At 46.2% G+C, this 18,519-nt stretch overlaps 1 protein-coding gene across 19 annotated transcripts in view; it reads right to left on the bottom strand.

Annotated features, from left to right (window-relative positions):
* LOC130282764 (proto-oncogene tyrosine-protein kinase receptor Ret-like) overlaps nucleotides 1-18,519 on the bottom strand; it is a 597,601-nt gene that overhangs the window by 55,120 nt on the left and 523,962 nt on the right. Inside the window, exon 1 of one of the 19 annotated variants that reach the window (XM_056531418.1) lies at nucleotides 14,954-14,971. The exons of 17 other annotated variants lie outside the window; for them this stretch is intronic. The gene's annotated coding sequence lies outside the window, so the exon portion shown is untranslated. Of the gene's footprint in view, nucleotides 1-3,415; nucleotides 3,493-14,953; nucleotides 14,972-18,519 lie in introns of those variants that run through there. One more of the 19 variants, XM_056531417.1, reaches the window with a different exon arrangement.

Genomic DNA, 18,519 nt, shown 5'->3' with positions numbered 1-18,519 from the left:
AAACCGTACAGGATGCAAAGCGGACACAACCTGATGCATCTTTTGGCAAATAGTTTTCAATGGAGAGTAAATGCATACGGTTTTCAATACGGTTCCGTACGGTTTTCACATTGAAAACTGGATTGCATTACAAAAACGTGGTGTGAATGCACCCTTAACAAGAATTTGGTGCAACTTTTGGCATTCCTTAAGCCACGCCTAGTTTCAGAGAAGTCACGTCCTCTTATCGAATTCACAACCTTTTTGGTGAGATAGGTGGCCCATTTTCAAAAAAGTGTCTGAAATGCATATTATACAGTCATGGATATAAATGTCGGCACCCCTGAAATTTTTCAAGAAAATGAAGTATTTCTCACAGAAAAGGATTGCAGTAACACAAGTTTTGCTATACACATGTTTATTCCCTTTGTGTGTATTGGAACTTAACCAAAAAAAGGAGGAAAATAAGCAAATTGGACATAATGTCACACCAAACTCCAAAAATTGTCTGGACAAAATTATTGGCACCCATAACTTAATATTTGGTTGCACACCCTTTGGAAATAATAACTGAAATCAGTCGCTTCCTATAACCATCAATAAGCTTCTTACACCTCTCAGCCGGAATGTTGGACCACTCTTCCTTTGCAAACTGCTCCAGGTCTCTCTTATTGGAAGGGCGCCTTTTCCCAACAGCAATTTTAAGATCTCTCCACAGGTGTTCAATGGGATTTAGATATGGACTCATTGCTGCCACTTCAGAACCCTCCAGCGCTTTGTTGCCATCCATTTCTGGGTGTTTATTTACATATGTTTGGGATCATTGTCCTGCTGGAAGACCCAAGATCTTGGACGCAAACCCAGCTTTCTGACACTGGGCTGTACAGTGCGACCCAAAATCAGTTTGTAATCCTCAGATTTCATGATGCCTTGCACACATTCAAGGCACTCAATGCCAGAGGCAGTAAAACAACCCCAAAACTTCATTGAACCTCCACCATATTTCACTGTAGCTACTGTGTTCTTTTCTTTGTAGGCCTCCTTCCATTTTCGGTAAAGAGTAGAATGATGTGCTTTACCAAAAAGCTCTATCTTGGACTCATCTGTCCAGAAGTTCATTTTGGCAAAATGTAGTCTTGCTTTTTTATGTCTGTGTCAGCAGTGGGGTACTCCTGGGTCTCCTGCCATAGCGTTTCATCCAGTCCCAGGGAGATTAGCTACAGTGCCATGGGTTGCAAACTTCTTGATAATGTTGCGCACTGTGGACAAAGGCAAATCTAGATCTCTGGAGATGGACTTGTAACCTTGAGATTGTCGATAATTTTCCACAATTTTGGTTCTTAAGTCCTCAGACAGTTCTCTTCTCCTCTTTCTGTTGTCCATGCTTAGTGTGGCACACACAGACACACAATGCAAAGACTACATGAACTTCTCTCCTTTTAATCTGCTTTCAGTTGTGGTTTTTATATTGCCCACACCTGTTACTTGCCCCAGGTGAGTTTAAAGGAGAGTCACATGCTTGAAACAATCGCTATTAACCTGCTATTACTTTGTTATTACTTATGGAAGTGTTTCCCAACCAGGGAGCATCCAGCGGTTGCAAAAATACAACTCCCAGCATTCCCGGACAGTCAGAGGCTGTCCGGGTATGCTAAGAGTTGTAGTTTTGCAACATCTGGAGGCCCACTGGTTGGGAAACACTGACATATGGTATTAGGTTTGAACATTGAATACAAAGAAGCAATAAGATCTGATAGGATCCCTTCCCAAATATTCTCTACCAAAAAATTTAGTGAAGTGTTGGTGGAGATTTGTCAAAACCTGTGGGGATGAAAAGTGGGGCAGTTGCCCAAAGCAACCAATCATATAGCTTCTTAAATTTTTCGGAGGCCTTTAAAACATTTAAATCTGGTTGCCATGGGCATCTGCAGGTTTCAATCATGTTAGTTATAGTTTAGGTCATCGTACATCATAACTTAGTTTTAATTCAGTTTTAGTCATTGAAAAAGTGTTGTTGACTAATATTATAACGAAAATAATTAATTAGTCGACAAAATAGACACTGGAGGTACCCATTATATAAGGAAAACAGCCACCCGGGCGGCCCCCCTCTCACTAGGGCCTTTATAGCAGCCACATCATCTTATGGTTTTGTACACCTTTGAAGACAGTTCAAGGACCACTGGACAGGTTACACAAACATGGTTTCCCATAGCAACCGATTACACTACATCCAAATGATAGGGGATAAGATGTCTGATCATGGGGGTCACACTGCTGGGCCCCTCGCGATCTCCCACAGCATCTGGTGTTCTAAACAAACGCTGGATTCCTGCAGCAGTGGTTGTGTTGTCACGCCACACCCCCTCCATTCATGTCTATGGGAGGGGGCATGTCTGCCGTCAGGCTCCCTCCAATAGATATGAGTAGAGGGTGTGTGGTGTGATGTCCCGAGGGGGCGTGGTGTGATGTCCCGAGGGGGCGTGGTGTGATGTCACGAGGGGGCGTGGTGTGACGTCACGATGGGGCGTGGTGTGACGTCACGAGGGGGCGTGGTGTGACGGCACGAGGGGGCGTGGCGTGATGTCACGAGGGGGCGTGGCGTGATGTCACGAGGGGGAGTGGCGTGACGTCACGAGGGGGCGAGGCATGACGTCACGATCACGGTCTCTGGCTCGAGCATTCTGAACAAAAATGTTCAGAACGCTGGAGCACCGGAGTACCCCTTTAAAACCTTTTCGTCCTTTGCACCATGCATTTAGGCTATGTTCACATGGCAGAATGTCAGTCCGGGAAATTTCTGGGCAGAACATGCCAGCACTAGGTCCACTCAGAAATGTGGCATCTCCATAGGGGGCAATGCACTTCTGAGCGGATTCTGTAAAAAGAACTAATATATGTCAGTTCTTTTCGGGGAGGCTGAAATCAGAATCTCCGTGGCAGATGTTTCCAGCACAGAAATTCCATGGTGTGCACAGTGCAGCAGAATCCTATTGAAAACAATGGGACTCTGCTGCAACTGAATTCCCAAGCGGAATTTTTCCACCAGATTCCACACAAAAATTTGCCGTGTGAACATAGCCTTACAATGTTAGAAGCAGACACCATAAATGTACAGCAGAGTGACTATGCACCCTCAGTTGCCATGGCCATGCTAAAACCTGTAAATGAACTTGTAATTGACACACAGCAATGGCTGAACATAGCTGTAACTTTATCCTTAATCATGCCAGGCCATTGGTTATAGCAGCAAGGGGCCGGAGGTAAAAACACACATTGCAATTGTGTTGCGGTTGTGTTTTAGTTGCCCATATATAGTAAATACCTCAGAAATGCTGCTATCGACCTGCATTCCTTAAAGGAGTAGTCCGAAGCTAACCTTTTATAGGGGAATTGTAGCATGAGGCAAAGTTATATAACATTCTAATATACTCACGTTTTCCATATGGTCTTCTTCGCGGTCATGCTGGGAGTTGTAGTTTTGCAACAGCTGGAGTCACCCTGGTATGGAAACTCTGCACTAGTGGGCACATTGAAGGAGGGAAGGAGCTGTGGGCGTTACTTTATTATAATTTATTATAATTTCCTGGGGGGGGGGGGGGGGGGAGGAGAGGAGGGGGAGAGAGCAGCAGCTAACAGGAAGCTGGCGCAGGGAGTCATGGGAAATGTAGTCTTTATGACATGGCTGCTTACTGCTACAGGTGGCAATTACAAGAGAATGGCAGGGCCAAATTTGACAAATGAGGCATTGTTGGAAAGGTCTTTGAAAGAGCTATCATATTAGGTAAACTTTTTATTTTATTTATTTATTTATTTATTTTTAAGTACCAGCGCTCCGGAGTACTCCTCTAAGGGGTACTCTGGTGGGAAAAAAAAATTTGTTTAAATCAACTGGTGCCAAAAAGTTAACAGATTTGTAAATACTTAAAAAATAAAAAATCTTAATCCTTCCAGTTAGAGATGAGCGACCTTACAGTAAATTTGATTCGTCACGAACTTCTCGGCTCGGCAGTTGAGGACTTTTCCTGCATACATTTTTTCAGCTTTCCGGTGCTCCGGTGGGCTGGAAAAGGTGGATACAGTCCTAGGAAAGAGTCTCCTAGGACTGTATCCACCTTTTCCAGCCCACCGGAGCACCTGAAAGCTGAACAAATTTATGCAGTTAAAGTCATCAACTGCCGAGCCGAGAAGTTTGTGACAAATCGAATTTACTGTAAGTTCGCTCATCTCTACTTCCAGTACTTATTAGCTACTGTATACTACAGAGGAAGTTCTTTTCTTTTTAAATGGGCACCGTCATTAAACATGATTTTTTATATTTGATTCCTTATGCCAAATAAATATGTTTTGTAATTGGCTTCCCTTAAAAAAATAAAAATGTATGTAAGTTTTTCTGGTGTATACTTCTGGCCACCAGGGACCTCCCTTCTTGGCCACAACACATTCCGTCTGGTCAGATATTGGTCTCCTGCTTGTGATGGCAGGAGGCCAAACTCTGGAAGTGTTTCTCTGCCATGAGCTTGATTGACATCTGCAAAGAGCCTCACTGTAAGATACACAGACTGAAAGCTGCTGCACAGAGGTTGAGGTCTTCTATTCATTACAGCACTGCAACGATGTAAGGGCGAAAGTGGTCCCAAGCAGGCTTCAGAGATTTCTTGTCTGCTGGGAAACGTCCACTTTTTCCTGCTGGGAGATGTGAGCAAGAAGAAAGGTAGGATACAGAGCTTTTTAAAGCTCTGGATTTTTTTTTTTTTTTTTTTTTTTTTTGAAGGGTGGGAGGAGTGTTCGGAGTAGTTAGGGAACATAGACTGAGTTAGTTTAGAAAAATGGATTTGGTGACACAGGCACTCTTTAAATTTCTTTTCTGTCTGACCACAAAGCTCTCTGCTGATACATCTGTCCATATCAGGAAATGTCTAGAGCAGAAGCAAATCCCCATAGCCAACCTATCCTTCTCTGGACAGTTCCTGACATGGACAGAGGTGTCAGCAGAGAGCACTTCCTGTGGAACACAGCAGCTGTTGGGTGTGTCTCACTTCCAGAGTTGTCCAGAGAGAGAGGAGAGAAGGAGTTTTTTCCAGCAACCTTTTCCCCAGGAGGGTGTCAGACTCCTGGGAAGAGCCTCCTGCTATGGACCCACGGCCTTCCACCTCCCGTACTAGGCCGGCGGGGGGTGGGAGTGAGAGAGTTACGGCCGATTCCAAGGACGGGGTCAGAAGATCCAGCAGGCTCCGCAGTAATGTGGAGCCCACTCCCCCGTCCATCGCTGGAAACCGCAAGGCATATGGTAGGAAGATAACTGTTGTGTCTTCAGGGACTGTTTCTAATGTTACGGAACCCCAGCAATGGGGGGTGAAGGGACCCAGGGAGTCGCTTGCCACATTTGGATCCCGCATGCAGGCAAAGCTGGTGGAATACGAACAGCTGGGAAAGAAGCTGAAAGTGTTAAGGGAGGATCTGAAGTTTGCCCGCTACCAGACAGATAACTCTGCCAAGGCTATGAGGGCTAAGTTTGCTGCTAGAGTGTGCGAGCTGAAGGCAGAGGAGCAGGAGGTGGTGAGAGCCCGAATGCAGATCATAGAGGGAGCGGGTATGTTTAAAGAAAAATTAAAAAACGAGGACCGCTATAAAATCATGCGGACCCCTGTGAAGGAGGAAGAGGATAGTCAGGGGGAGGAAGAACACCTGTGTGATACAGAGGAGAAGATGGAGGAAGGTGGTGAGGGAGATGGCGGCAGTGAGGGTGATGAGAGTGAGGGGGATGTGTGTGATACCCCGTGTACCCCTAAGACCTCTGTCACCCCAAGTGCAGAATATATTAACCCTGCTCAAGTCGCCTTACCAACCACCTCAGAGGAAAGCGACAGTAGTGATGGTGGTGACAGCGGCCCAGTCGGTGGGGGGCTCCTGGGGGCCATAGTGATGCAGGAGTCACCCACCCGTCTGGAAAATTTCAGTTTTGGCCAGGACCTGGGCCCTGAGGAGAATAAAAGGAAGAAAAAGAACAGGAGGAAGAAAAAGGCTGAGGAGCAAGTCATGTTTGTTTTCTCCCCTATCCAGCAGTCTGGGCCACCTGAGAAGTTGGTTCAGACTGCTGGGCCCCCCACCCTGCCAGATCCAGTTTCTGCTGTGGAACGGGACCAGCACGGGGGGTACAGTGCTGCATCCAACATGGCCGTGGGTGCTACAGTCACGCATCCTGCTGGTAGGGAAGAGCAGGATGGGTTAATGGTGGGTGTCCCTGGCATTGTTATCAGCTCTGCAGGGCACTCCCCTGAGAGGGGGGGGAGTGTCCAGGCACCGGGACCCGCTGCTGATCCCGTGCAGTCAGGCGCAGTGTGTGGCATGGACGCTGTAGGGATTTCCCCTGTGAGGGAGGAGGGTCCCTGCAAGTCAGTGGCAGGTGGAGGGGCAGAGGTGCGCTTGGAGGGGCAGCCTCGGCCTCGGGATGTGATGTCTGCGGTGACATCCCACATGGAGGAGGAATCAGCATCGCCGACAGAGATCCAGCTAAAGCATGTCCTGGCCAGCCCAGAGGTAGTGGGTGAAGCAGCGGCTGATCCCAAAAACACTGCTAATAAAACCAAAAGCAATGTCACTACAAGGTGTGTGAATGATGGGAGTAGTAGTGCTGTGGATGAAAGGAGTGTATGTGGGAGTGATGGTGGAGTGAATGTGAGGAGTGGTAATGGAGTGAATAGGAGGAGTGGTAGTGGTGCAGATGGGAGGAGTGGTAGTGGAGTGAATGGGCGGGGTGGCAGTGATGCAGATGGGAGGAGTGGTAGTGGAGTGAGTGGTGGTGGTGGATTGAATGGGAGGAGTGGTGGTGGTGGTGCGGATGGGAGGAGTGGTAGTGGAGTGAATGGGCGGGGTGGTAGTGGAATGAGTGGGAGTGGTGCAGATGGGAGGAGTGATAGTGGAGTGAATGAGAGGAGTAGTAGTGGTGTGTATAATAGTGACGTTTGTGGCAGTGCAGGTGGTTTAGGTGGGGCTGTAGGGACAGGGTCTGGTCCGGCTGCCCCCTCGGTCGCCAGGAGTTATGCCAGCGTGGCGGCCGGGGGTTCAGTGGGATCTTTACCTCCTGTATCTGGTGACGGTCAGTTGCAACGGCGCCTCCTGGAGGCACTAAAGAGAGGAGAAAGGACGCTCCAGGTAGAGGGAAAGGAGATGGACCTATCTTTCTGGGTGGAGAGACATGGTCTGGGAGCATTCCGACAGAGAAATGGGGAGACTGTATGGTCCCTCCAGACACCCGGGCAGGAGGTAGGTCGCAGGAATGTGGCCCGTCTGGTCTGGAAAGGCGAAGATGCGTGCCCCCAAAGGGGCAAAGTGGTGGAGCTTCTCTTCCAGATGGGTTTCAGGGCTAGGGACATCTTTGCCCTGATCCACCCTTTCGGCTCCTCTGAGTTTGACGTCAGCTTTGTTAGGCCGGAGGGACTAGATCTCTTCTGGTCTAATTATGAGCTGGTGAAAAACGAGCCCGGATGGCGAGATTTCGCTGTAAAAGCGGTATCTCGCCAGAGTATGGTAAAGAAAGTGACCGTTTTGACCCGTAACGAGTCACTTTCTTGTTATGACATTATGACCTGGCTGGGCAGGTACGGGGAGGTGACGGACATCCCCCGGAAAAACTTTGATGAGCACAATATATGGTCTGGGGCCTGGACGTTTTCCGTCCGTCTCAGGCGTTCCGGGAACACTGTCACCCACATTCCTTCGGCCGCCTTCCTGGGACGCGACAGAATTCAGATCTTCTACCAGGGGCAGCCGAAGCTGTGTCACAGGTGTGGTGACCCAAACCACTTTAGTGCCAACTGCACTCAGCAGATATGCGCCCTCTGCTGTGGGGTGGGTCACCTGGCGGCCACCTGTGGGCAGATTCGGTGTAACTTGTGTGGTGACTTAGGTCACCCGTTCAGCCGGTGTCCGCGCTCGTTCTCTAATGCTGTGACCGCCCCGTCTGGGGAAAGCCTAACAGTTGCCCCAGCGGGGGAGGGGACCAGTGGAGGAGAGGGGGCACCAAAGCCAGTGAAGGAAAAACATAAGACCCCCTCTATGCGGAGGCGAGAGGAGAAGCGCAGGTTGGAGAGGGCCCTTGAGAATGCCCAGGTGCCAGGGGTAGCTCGGGGTCCCACTCCAGACACTGGCTCAGAAGGAGGTCAGAATAACTCTGAGGCTTTGGGTGAGGCCAAACTGGACGAGGAGATAGGGAGACTGCGTAGGGAAGAAGGTCAAGATGCTCCTTCCTCCAGTCATACCTCTGAATCCGAAACTGTGGATGAGGAGGAGGAGGAGGGGCAGACAGTAAATGGTGGCCAGAAAAAGAAGAGGAGGAAGAAGTGTAAGAGTAAGGTGGCGCCGTCCTCCTCTTCAATTGTAGCCTCAGACCATAGAAGGAACAACTCAGTCTCTGACCCTCTGATCGTCCTTTCGAATCGATATGAGGCCCTCGGGGATACCATCTCCCCTCCTCTTCTCGAGGGTCAGGAGGCAGTGCGGCCTCCAGGAGGTACCGAGCCTCCTTCCTCTGGGGTAGTTTCCTCAGGGGGAGAGGTAGCACCAGGTGCCGGAGGTAAAGATCCTGGGATGGATATGTCCCAGAGTTTAAAAAGAAGTAAAGGGTCTTCCTCTGATTCCGATGGGGGTGGAGGGAAGGAGAGGAAGAAGGTTTAAGGGGTGAGGCCATCTAACTCAATCACCCATGATGGCGGCACTCACCCCACTGACGCTGGCATCTATTAACTGTGCCAGTATAAAGTCAGATACGGCTAGATTTGCAGCCTTTGATTTTCTCGGCCGTGTTGAAGCCGACATTTTCTTTTTACAAGAGACCAGGTTGTCAGATCTTGCCTCTCTGGCAAAAGCCAGGAGAGAGTGGAGGCGCGGTCCCTCCCACTGGTCTCTTGCGGCTGAGCCGTATAGTGGGGTGGCGGTCTTTTTTTCCGCTCCTGTTGAATGCAGACGGGTTATTGAGCTAGAAATGGGGAGGTGCCTGATCATTGATGTCTTCATGAAGGGACAAGAGCTCCGGCTCATTAACATCTACGCCCCGCAAACTAAGCGGGGCCGTAAAGATCTCTTTATGAGGATTAAGCCCTTTCTTTTTACGAGTCGGCAGGTGATCTTTGGAGGGGACTTCAATAATGTCACGAGGTCCCAGGATAGGAGAGGCTCCAATGGTCCACTGACTTGCGATAGTGTGGCACTAATTAGCATAACTAGAGAAGCTCGCCTAGAGGACGCCCACATCCGGAGCCCCTCGGGCCACGCAGGTTTCACCTATCATCAAGGTAGCCGCAGGTCTAGAATAGACAGGTTTTATTTAAAGGAGGAAGCTGTCTCTTCCGCAGTGTCCGTGGTTGAGGTGGAGTTCTCCGATCACTGTATGATTTTGTTTTCCCTGAATGTTTCAGAGACCCCCCGGATGGGTAAAGGTTATTGGAAGCTGAATTCGTCCCTCATGGTGGAAGCGGAGGTAAGACAGTCCTTTGAGGATTTTCTTCAGAGTCAGGTACCTTTACTGGATCTTTGTAGTAATAAGCTGGAGTGGTGGGAGATATTCAAGAAGCGGGTTGCGGGGTTCTTCCGCCAGCTCTCGAGCCTCAGGTCCCTGAACAGGTATCGCTTGTATCAGGGTCTGAGGAGGAAACTCGAGCTTCTTGTCTCGACTGGAGGTAGCCGAGAGGATATCTCCAGAGTGAAATCCTTGCTGATGAGGTGTCAGTACGATAGGCACGCATCTTTGGTTTTTGAGAGGGATTTCGGGAAGTACCGCTCGCCCGACCCTTACAGAAACTGTAAGATGTCAGTGAGCAGTAAAGTCATTTCAGGACTGATCGATAGTACAGGATCTCTGAATCGGTCCAGATCGGGGATCTTGGAGGTCGTCAGATCCTTCTACTCGCACCTCTTGGGAAGGAAGGATCTAGATCGAGACGGGATGTCGGTTTTCCTGGCTGAAACCTTTCCTGAGCCAGGGGTAGACCCCTCTCTTGATGTTTTGGCAGAAGAAATCAGGGAAGAGGAAGTGAGACTGGCGATCGAGGGGCTTGCCCCTAAGAAGTCGCCAGGTCCGGATGGCTTAACATCCGAGTGGTACAGGACCTTTAAGGAGTCTTTAGCTCCCCTCTTGACTGAGGTATTCAATGAGTGTCTCTCCTCGGGCACTCTGCCGAAGTCAATGAGGAGGTCAGCCCTGATTCTCCTGTCAAAGGGTAAAGATCCTAGCCGGATTGAGAATTGGAGGCCCATAGCTCTTCTCAATACGGACAGGAAGCTTCTGGCCAAGATACTGTTTAATCGGCTGGTGAAGTTTGCACCCCGGCTCCTTTCGGGGGCCCAGCACTGCTCTGTTCCAGGCCGAGGCACCTTAAGTGCTGTCCTCAGTGTCAGGGAGGCAGTGGAGCGGAGTAGTGCGGGTCTCTGGAAGGGGTACATGCTGTCCTTGGATCAGGCCAAAGCATTTGATCGGGTGAACCATGACTACCTCTGGTCCGTCCTACTGAGATATGGCTTACCAAGTACTTTTGTTAATTGGCTTAAGATCTTGTATGCAGGGGCAGAGAGTTTCCCGCTTGTGAACGGTTGGTCTGGCCGCTCTTTTGAGGTGGGGTCCGGAGTCCGTCAGGGTTGTCCTTTGAGCCCGCTTTTATACGTGTTTGCGATCGATCCCTTCGTCCGGAGGGTAGATTGTGGGCCGTTGGCGGGAGTCGGGATGAGTCTGGCGAAGCTGGATGTCGCCCAGAGAGTGGTGGCATACGCTGATGATGTCACCATTTTCGTGTCCTCGAGAGAGGAGGTCGATGTGGTGATGTCAGAAGTGGACCGCTACTCTGAGGCATCCGGGTCTAAGATCAACCGGGATAAGTGTGAGAGTCTCTGGCTGGGAGGGGGAGATCCCACGTTTGATCTCCCGGACACCCTTCCAGGGCCCCAAGAGTCAGCAAAAGTTTTGGGCATCACTTTCGGCCAGGATGATTATCCCACCAAAAACTGGGATGGTAAGCTCCAGGATGCCGCTCAGAAGGTGGACCAATGGAAGGGTTGGTCTATGACCCTCAGGGAAAGGGTACACCTGATCAAATCGTACCTGCTCCCCTTGTTTATCTATCTGGGCAGCGTATGTATCTTACCAGAGGCTTACTACACTAGGATCTACAGCCTGTTTTTCCAACTGTTATGGGGGAACAGGATGAACCTAGTCAAGAGGGAGGTTACGTACCGCACGAGGAGACTAGGGGGTTTATCTATGGTAAATCCTGTGGTGTTCTTAACAAACACCTTCTTGAAAGCTAACATCTCAAACCTCTGGTCAGAGAGGGCTCCTCCGTGGGTAATCTCCTGCAGGGAATGGTTTCGGCCTTTCTTCCAGGAATGGGAGACAGGAGGGCAAGTGAAGGACCTCCGTGCGCCACACGGATATCTTCCGGCTTATGCTACCCCGACTCTGAAGGCGATACGTCGGTGGGGTCTGGGAGTGTGGGAGATCAGGACCCAGTCAAGGCAGTTCCTTGACAAACGGGTTCTGTTGACCCACTTCCAGAAGCCTCTGGCGCTCAGGGACTGCCCAGGTCGGGATCTGAGGGTGGGGTTGTACCTTTTAAACATGAAAAGGATCCCCCAGAAGTTTTGGGACTTGGCCTGGCGCTGCTTTCAGGGGAAGCTATATGTGAGGGACAATTTGAAGTGTAGGAGCTCTGATGACCGGGGATGTCCCAGAGAAGAGTGCGAGGACATGCTGGAAAGCATGGACCACTTCCTGCTTCATTGTCCCTTTAATATAGGGGTCTACAACCGGGTGGGTGCTTCCATTGGCTGGAGTCAGCTTGCCGGCCTTACCTATCCGGAGTGGGCTTATGGGGCATTCAGGAACCTGGGTGGCCGAGACCGGGGCACTTTATTTGTAGTCAGCTTAGTAGTTAGGTACTACACGTGGAACGCACGGTGTCTAGTATCTACACAGCGGAAAGTCCTCTCCGAGGTGGAGGTCTGTAGGAACATCACCGGTGACCTCGGGAAGATCAGGTCTTTGGAGTATGGCAGTCTTGGTACCAGCAGGGCTTCTCTCCTGTGGAGAGGTTTTTCATTTGATGTGCCCTAGGTACTAGACCTCTTGGGTAGAGTACCCCTTTTTCTGGTTAGGGATAGCAATGTAGGGACAGAGAGAGGGTGAGTGCAGGGTCAGTTTGTTGAAGGGATAACAGTAGGGTGAGTCGTAGGGAAAAGTTAGTGGAGAGAGTTTATAAAGTAACATCAGGATTGCCATCCTTCTTCCTGGTGGTGGGCTATGCATGTACACCCTAGTCTTTTTGTTTTGTTTTCAGAATATGGATTGCGTAAAGGGCTTACAGGCGACCGAACTTGGGCCTAAGTTGGGTTGTATTGTTTTGTATATGTTATGTTATGAAGTTGTATTTGTATAGTTGGTTTTGGGTATAGATTAGGTTGGGTGGGGGAATTGGTGGGTTGGTGGATGTTTGGAGGGACTGGCATGGGTCAGTTGTGGACTGGACTCGATATCCATGGACTATGGACTCTGACCCATGTCAATGTGGGTGGTTGTGTGGGTAATGGGTTAGTCTAGTGTAGGATGTCATGTGTTTTGTAGGTGTATATTTTGGTTTGTTGGTGTATATAGTTTATGTATGTATTTGCATTTAGGTTATGTATTTGTGTTTTTATATTCGTATTGTATATATTATTATATAGTATGGATTGGTTATCTTATTTGAGGGGATGGGGATAGGCAGTCGGATCAGATTTAGTTAGCATTTTTATATTACTTTAATTTAATATTGGTTGTATTATGGTAGTGTAGATTAAAAAAAGGGTATGTATGTGTATGTATGTATATGTATATGTATATATATATATATATATATATATATATGTATATATATATGTATATATGTGTATATATGTGAGGGAAAAAATTTAATTTTAGTAAAAAAATAAAAAATAAAAATAAAAAATATATATATATAAAAAAACATATATAAAAAAAAAAGGGGGGGGGTTGTGGTGGTGGTGGGGGTTTTGGGGTGGGTTAGTTGTGAATGTAATGTGTGGTTGAGTTTTACCAAGTCTGGTTGTTTTTTTAGTTAAAGCTAAGTAAAGCTATTTTTATGTTTATGTAAAGAATGTGTGGGTATGTGTGTGTGATAGTATTTTTGATAATTTATATGTAGGTATAATGTTATGTGTTTAGTTAGTTTAGTTAAGTTGGGCTGGCCAGTTAGGCAGGTTTTGTTGTGTTGTGTTTTGTTAATGCTAGTTAAGCCTATTTTTCTGTTTTGTTAAGTTTTTATATATTTATAATAAAAAGAGCGTCAGCAGAGAGTACTGTGGTCAAACAGAAAATAAATAACTTCATCTGTAGTATACAGCAGCTGATAAGTACTGGAAGGATTAAGATTTTTGAAAAGAAGTAATTTACATATCCGTTTAAACTTTCTGGCACAAGTTGATTTAAAAAAAAATAATTTTCCACTGGAGTACCCCTTTAATCATAGTAAATTTCTGGCAAGCAGCATAGCATTGGCAGCACCTTGACCGTCCTTGACCCAACAAAACCTGTTAAGCCCTGTCCACACAGAGTGAAATGTGCGGAATGTCTGCACAGAACACATGCCCGGTGGGTGCTTGAGTGCATTTCCGAGCTAAATCTGCAAAAAGAATAGGCAAGTCTATTCTTTTTGCTGATGCCAGAATCAAGATTTCTGTTGCAGATGTTTCTGAAATTCTACAGGATAAACAGTGCAGCAGAATCCCATTAAAATCAATGGGACTCTGCTGCAGCGGAATGTCCATGCAAAACAATTCCAGCGGTATTCTGCACGGACATTCCACCGTGTGAACATACCCCAAGAGGGAAAGAAAGTGATAGCTTCAAAGGGAAGCTCAACTTCTACAGTTGGATCCATGGAACTAAGGTCTGATTTTAAAGGTTCTTTTACATATTATTACCCTTTATGAGCATAATAGATTGGTGCTTAAAGGACCACTGAAGGCTCAACTGTTTACAAGGGAAGATCTGCTGCCGACAAGAGATACATTTTGTGACCGCATAAACAAAACTATGAGCTGTCCATCAAGCTTTTGCTTGTTCATTAGCTGATCACTAAACCTTTTACACAGGGCAATAATCGGAGACGAATTTGCTGATGAATCTTTGTTTGGTAGGTAAAAAGGGTCTTAAAAAGGGTACTCCGGTGGAAAACAATTGTTTTCAAATCAACTGGTCGCAGAAAGTTTTACAGGATTGTAAATTACTTCTTCCAGTACTTATCAGCTGATTTATGCTGCAGAGTAAGTTGTGTAGTTCATAGCAGTCTGACCACAGTGCTATCTGCTGCCACCTTTGTCTGTGTCAGGAACTGTCCATAGTAGGAGAAAATCCCCATAGCAAATCTCCCCTGCTCTGGACAGTTCCTGACACAGACAGAGGCGTCAGCAGAGAACACTGTGGTCAGACTGGAAAGAAATACACAACTTTCTCTGGAGCTTACAGCAGCTGATAAGTCCTGGAAAGATTAGAACATTTTAATAGAAGTAATTTACAAATCTGTAGAACTTTCTGGCACCAGTTGAATTGAAAACATTTGTTTTTCACCATGGTACTCCATTAAGTTGTGTCTTAAGAATCAACAGTTATTCTAAAGGGAACCTGGTATAAGATTTTACCCTATATAACTGTTGGCAACATGTTTTATGGGGGTAAGATAAGCTTTCTTACTATGGGGGAGATTTAACAAAAGCGGTGTAGAGGAAGAGTGGTGGAGATGCCCATGGCAACCAATCAGATTGCTTCTTTAATTTTTGAAGAGGCCTGTGAAAAATAAAAGAAGGGAACTGACTGTTGCTATAGGCAACTGCACCACTCTCTCTACACAGGTTTTGATAAATCTCCCCCTATATCCTTTTGTCCTTCAGACCATCAGTGATCGTAAGGAAAATAAGTTTAAAAGTCTACCTTAAAGGGGTATTCCGCTGCTCAGAGGGGCGTGACGTCATGATGGGGCAGGGCTATGATGTCACAAGCTCCCGGCGCCGACTTCAGCATTCAGAACAGTTTGTTCCAAACGCTGAGCAGCGGAGTAACCCCTTTAAGTAGTCGTTGGGGCATGTGAGATACTGAAATAGTCGAAGCACTTAGGGCTGTAATAAGTCTTACTCCAGAATGATTGACAGCCTCGGCATTGCCTATGTCACTGCTTTCCAGTGTAACGTTGCCCAGGCCCAGAAGTGGAGCTATCCCTGTGCTTGAAGTGGCTTCTGGGCTTGTGAGACATCAGGGAGAAGAGCAGTGATGTTAGTGGTCCGCGACCTGTCAATCATACTGAAGTAGAAGTGATTACAGCCCAGAGCGTCGTGACTATTTTAAGATCCTGCATGCCCTGATGACTACTTGGGCCTTCTTACTATACTTCGAGAGAAACTTTAAAAACATATTTCTTCACTATTGCTGACGGCCTGGAGGACATCAAGATCAGAAATCCTATTTAACCAGTTATATAAGGTAAAATCTGATGACCGGTGAATCCAGATTACTTGAAAGATAAATAGGAAAGAATAAACTGCAATGTAAATTCACCAATGACAACCTTCGCTTCACCACATCTGACCTGCCCAGATCACCTAAATGACCATAATGAACTTAGAATGTGGGCTTTAAATGCAGCATAGATACTGTTTCGTAGGAAAAATATTCTGACCACAGCGCAACCGGAGACCTCTCCGTCCATCTTGTATTAAGTATCAATCAATACGTACACTTCCACTTATTAATTGTCAGCTGCCGACTTTGTATTTATGACAGTTCCTCCTATTAGTTTGAGAAGAGAGGGAGTGATGAAAACCGCCGCAAGGGTCACGGCCGGCTCGGACTTCTCTGGAATTGTATCTCGTCAGCATATATGGATGAGATCTGGCATAATATCAATAAGCAACATCCCCTACGGGAGTAGATTGATTGAGAATCGAGTTATCTGGCTAGGGACGGAAACTAATACTGTGACATACGAGAGGCCATAGGATTAATGACTCCACACTTTAGGACAAAGCTGTGCACAAGCTCAATGTAGCAGTACAGTTCTTAGAATAATATTTAGTACTATCTCCTCATTAAGTAAAAGCTGTATACTCTATATTATTGGGTATACATATTTTATCAATAATTCATCTTCTAGAAAAATAATGTTTTAGTTTCTAAACTATTATAAAACTTCCTTAAGTTAGGGGTACTCTGATGGAAAACTTATTTAAATAAACTGATGCCAGAAAGTTAAACCTATTTGTAAATTACTTCTATAAAAAAAAAATCATAATCCTTCCAGTACTTATTAGTAACTGTATACTACATAGGAAATTATTTTATTTTTGGATTTATTTTCTGTCTGGCCACAGTGCTCTCTGCTGACACCTCTGTCCATGTCAGGAACTGTCCAGGGCAGCATGTGTTTGCTATGGGGATTTTCTCCTGCTCTGGACAGTTCCTGACATGGACAGAGGTGTCAGCAGAGAGCACTGTGGCCGTGACAGTAAAGAAATCCCAAAAGAAAAGAATTTCCCCTGTAGTATACAGCCACTAATAAGTACTGGAAGGATTAAGAATTTTTTACAGAAGTAATTTTCAAATCTTTAACTTTAAAAAAAAAAATAAAAAATTAAAAAAGTTTTCCACTGGAGTATCCCTTTAAAAAGTAGTGTTACAGTGAAGGACAATTTAACCTCTTATTTACTCCTGCAGGACGCTCAGGCTCTCTTCGCACACAGAGCAGGAATCAGCATGCACCCTCCATTAATCTCTCTCATGGGAGAGCCGGAGATACCCTATCTTTGGATAGTGGATACATTGTCCTACACTGCGGTACCACTTTAAAGCTTCCACAATTTCCTTTGTCAGGGCTGCTGTTATTAGAACATGGAAATGGAAGGGACATACTCTTGAATAACCTTTGTCAATAAGTGTATGTTCATGGAGGCCACAGACACAAGAAGGCATCGTTCAGCCAACTGTTGTTCACAACAATAACTACCTTCACCTAAACCAACAACCCCTGTCATGGCAATGGAACAGGGAAGATAGGTGACTGCCAACCTAGTCTTGAGCTACTCGTTTTACATACATGACCAGAACAATGGCAGCCCTTGGACGAAGGTCTGCTAGAACCAATAGATATTAGATTGTCTATTGTAGCTTTGGCCATAATGCATTCTTCATTCTGATACAGAACATTGCCTTCAAGTTTGAAGTGGTCTAGAAGAATCAAAAAGAAAAATGTATCCCCTTTCTAGAAGCCCTACTGGGCCATATGGGCATCACTAAGTAGTTCCTCTGCTTGGGACCTGCTGTTGGAGAATGAAAAAGTGCCAAGTGAAAAATAAACCACTGTTGACTCGACATAGTGATCCGCTGATCTCCAGGCTGACGTAATTTACAAAATGTGTTATCTACATAAGAGAAGCTCTTTAATGGCATCCACATAGATGACCTGTTAGACACCAACTCTCTGTTTAGAGCATTGTAAGCCCATCACTTTCTGTTCTCTGCAAACTGTACTGGATGGAAGTATTAGGAACACAATGAATGGAAAACAATAAGTCTTGGGTAGAATAATGACAAACCCATAGGGCCCAGTACATGGAATTCTGAAGCACGAGTTATATATTATTGAGTTGCCAAGGTAAACTATTATTTTGACAGGAAAACACAAGCGTCAATTTTAGTTTTCCAAATGATGTCATACCCCAAACTGAGGAGCAGATACCATATCCCCCAGAGACTTGAAAAAGTCCACAGGCTGCACTTTAGGACAGCAGATGTGTATGTATCCTACAATGAGATCTTTTCTAAAAAATGTCCTATGACCTAGGTCAAATATTTTAGACTCCAGTCCTCAAGTACCCCTAACTGGAAATCCACCGAGCCTTGCTTTCAACAGTGCAGGTGTTTTTAAACAAGGCAAAGATATAGGACCTTAGACGCCTGTCCCTATTATAAAACCCAGCTGTTGAGAAACCATAGTCTGAGTGTTACAGAGAACGATGGGACTTGTAGTTTTGCAGAAGCAATATGTTCATATGACAAAGATCATGCGCTTTATGTAAGTCTATGGCAAAGTGGTTGTCTGTGCACACAACATGTATAAATACAGAGGCATTTGTACAGCCACGAAAATATGCGACATGTCACTTATTTACGCCTATCGACAGGCTCCGGTTAAAACAATGCCTTCCAGTTATAAATCATGTTAGTGTAATTTATCATGAAAGAGAATAGTTACGAGATGGAAAATTTACTCGGTCTAGAACTGACATGGTTCTTGACCAGGGAAGTGGATTTCTATAGTTACACATCCTGACAGCTGGGTGATACAAGGTTACTTCCCAATGGAGGCCAGATGTGGAAGATTTATGACACTATGTAACTATGCATTAGTTATGCTTGTTTGCGAGTTTGCATTTCTTGTTGGTGACATTATTGTTTAGTAAAACAAAAAGACAACTACAAGGCGCATCATCATCCATTTTGTCATT

This window comes from Hyla sarda, chromosome 7, assembly GCF_029499605.1.
Source record: "Hyla sarda isolate aHylSar1 chromosome 7, aHylSar1.hap1, whole genome shotgun sequence".
NCBI classification, from domain to species: Eukaryota; Metazoa; Chordata; class Amphibia; order Anura; family Hylidae; genus Hyla; species Hyla sarda.
The sequence above is the reverse complement of the archived record's forward strand: the minus strand, read 5'-3'. Positions and strand labels throughout refer to the sequence as shown.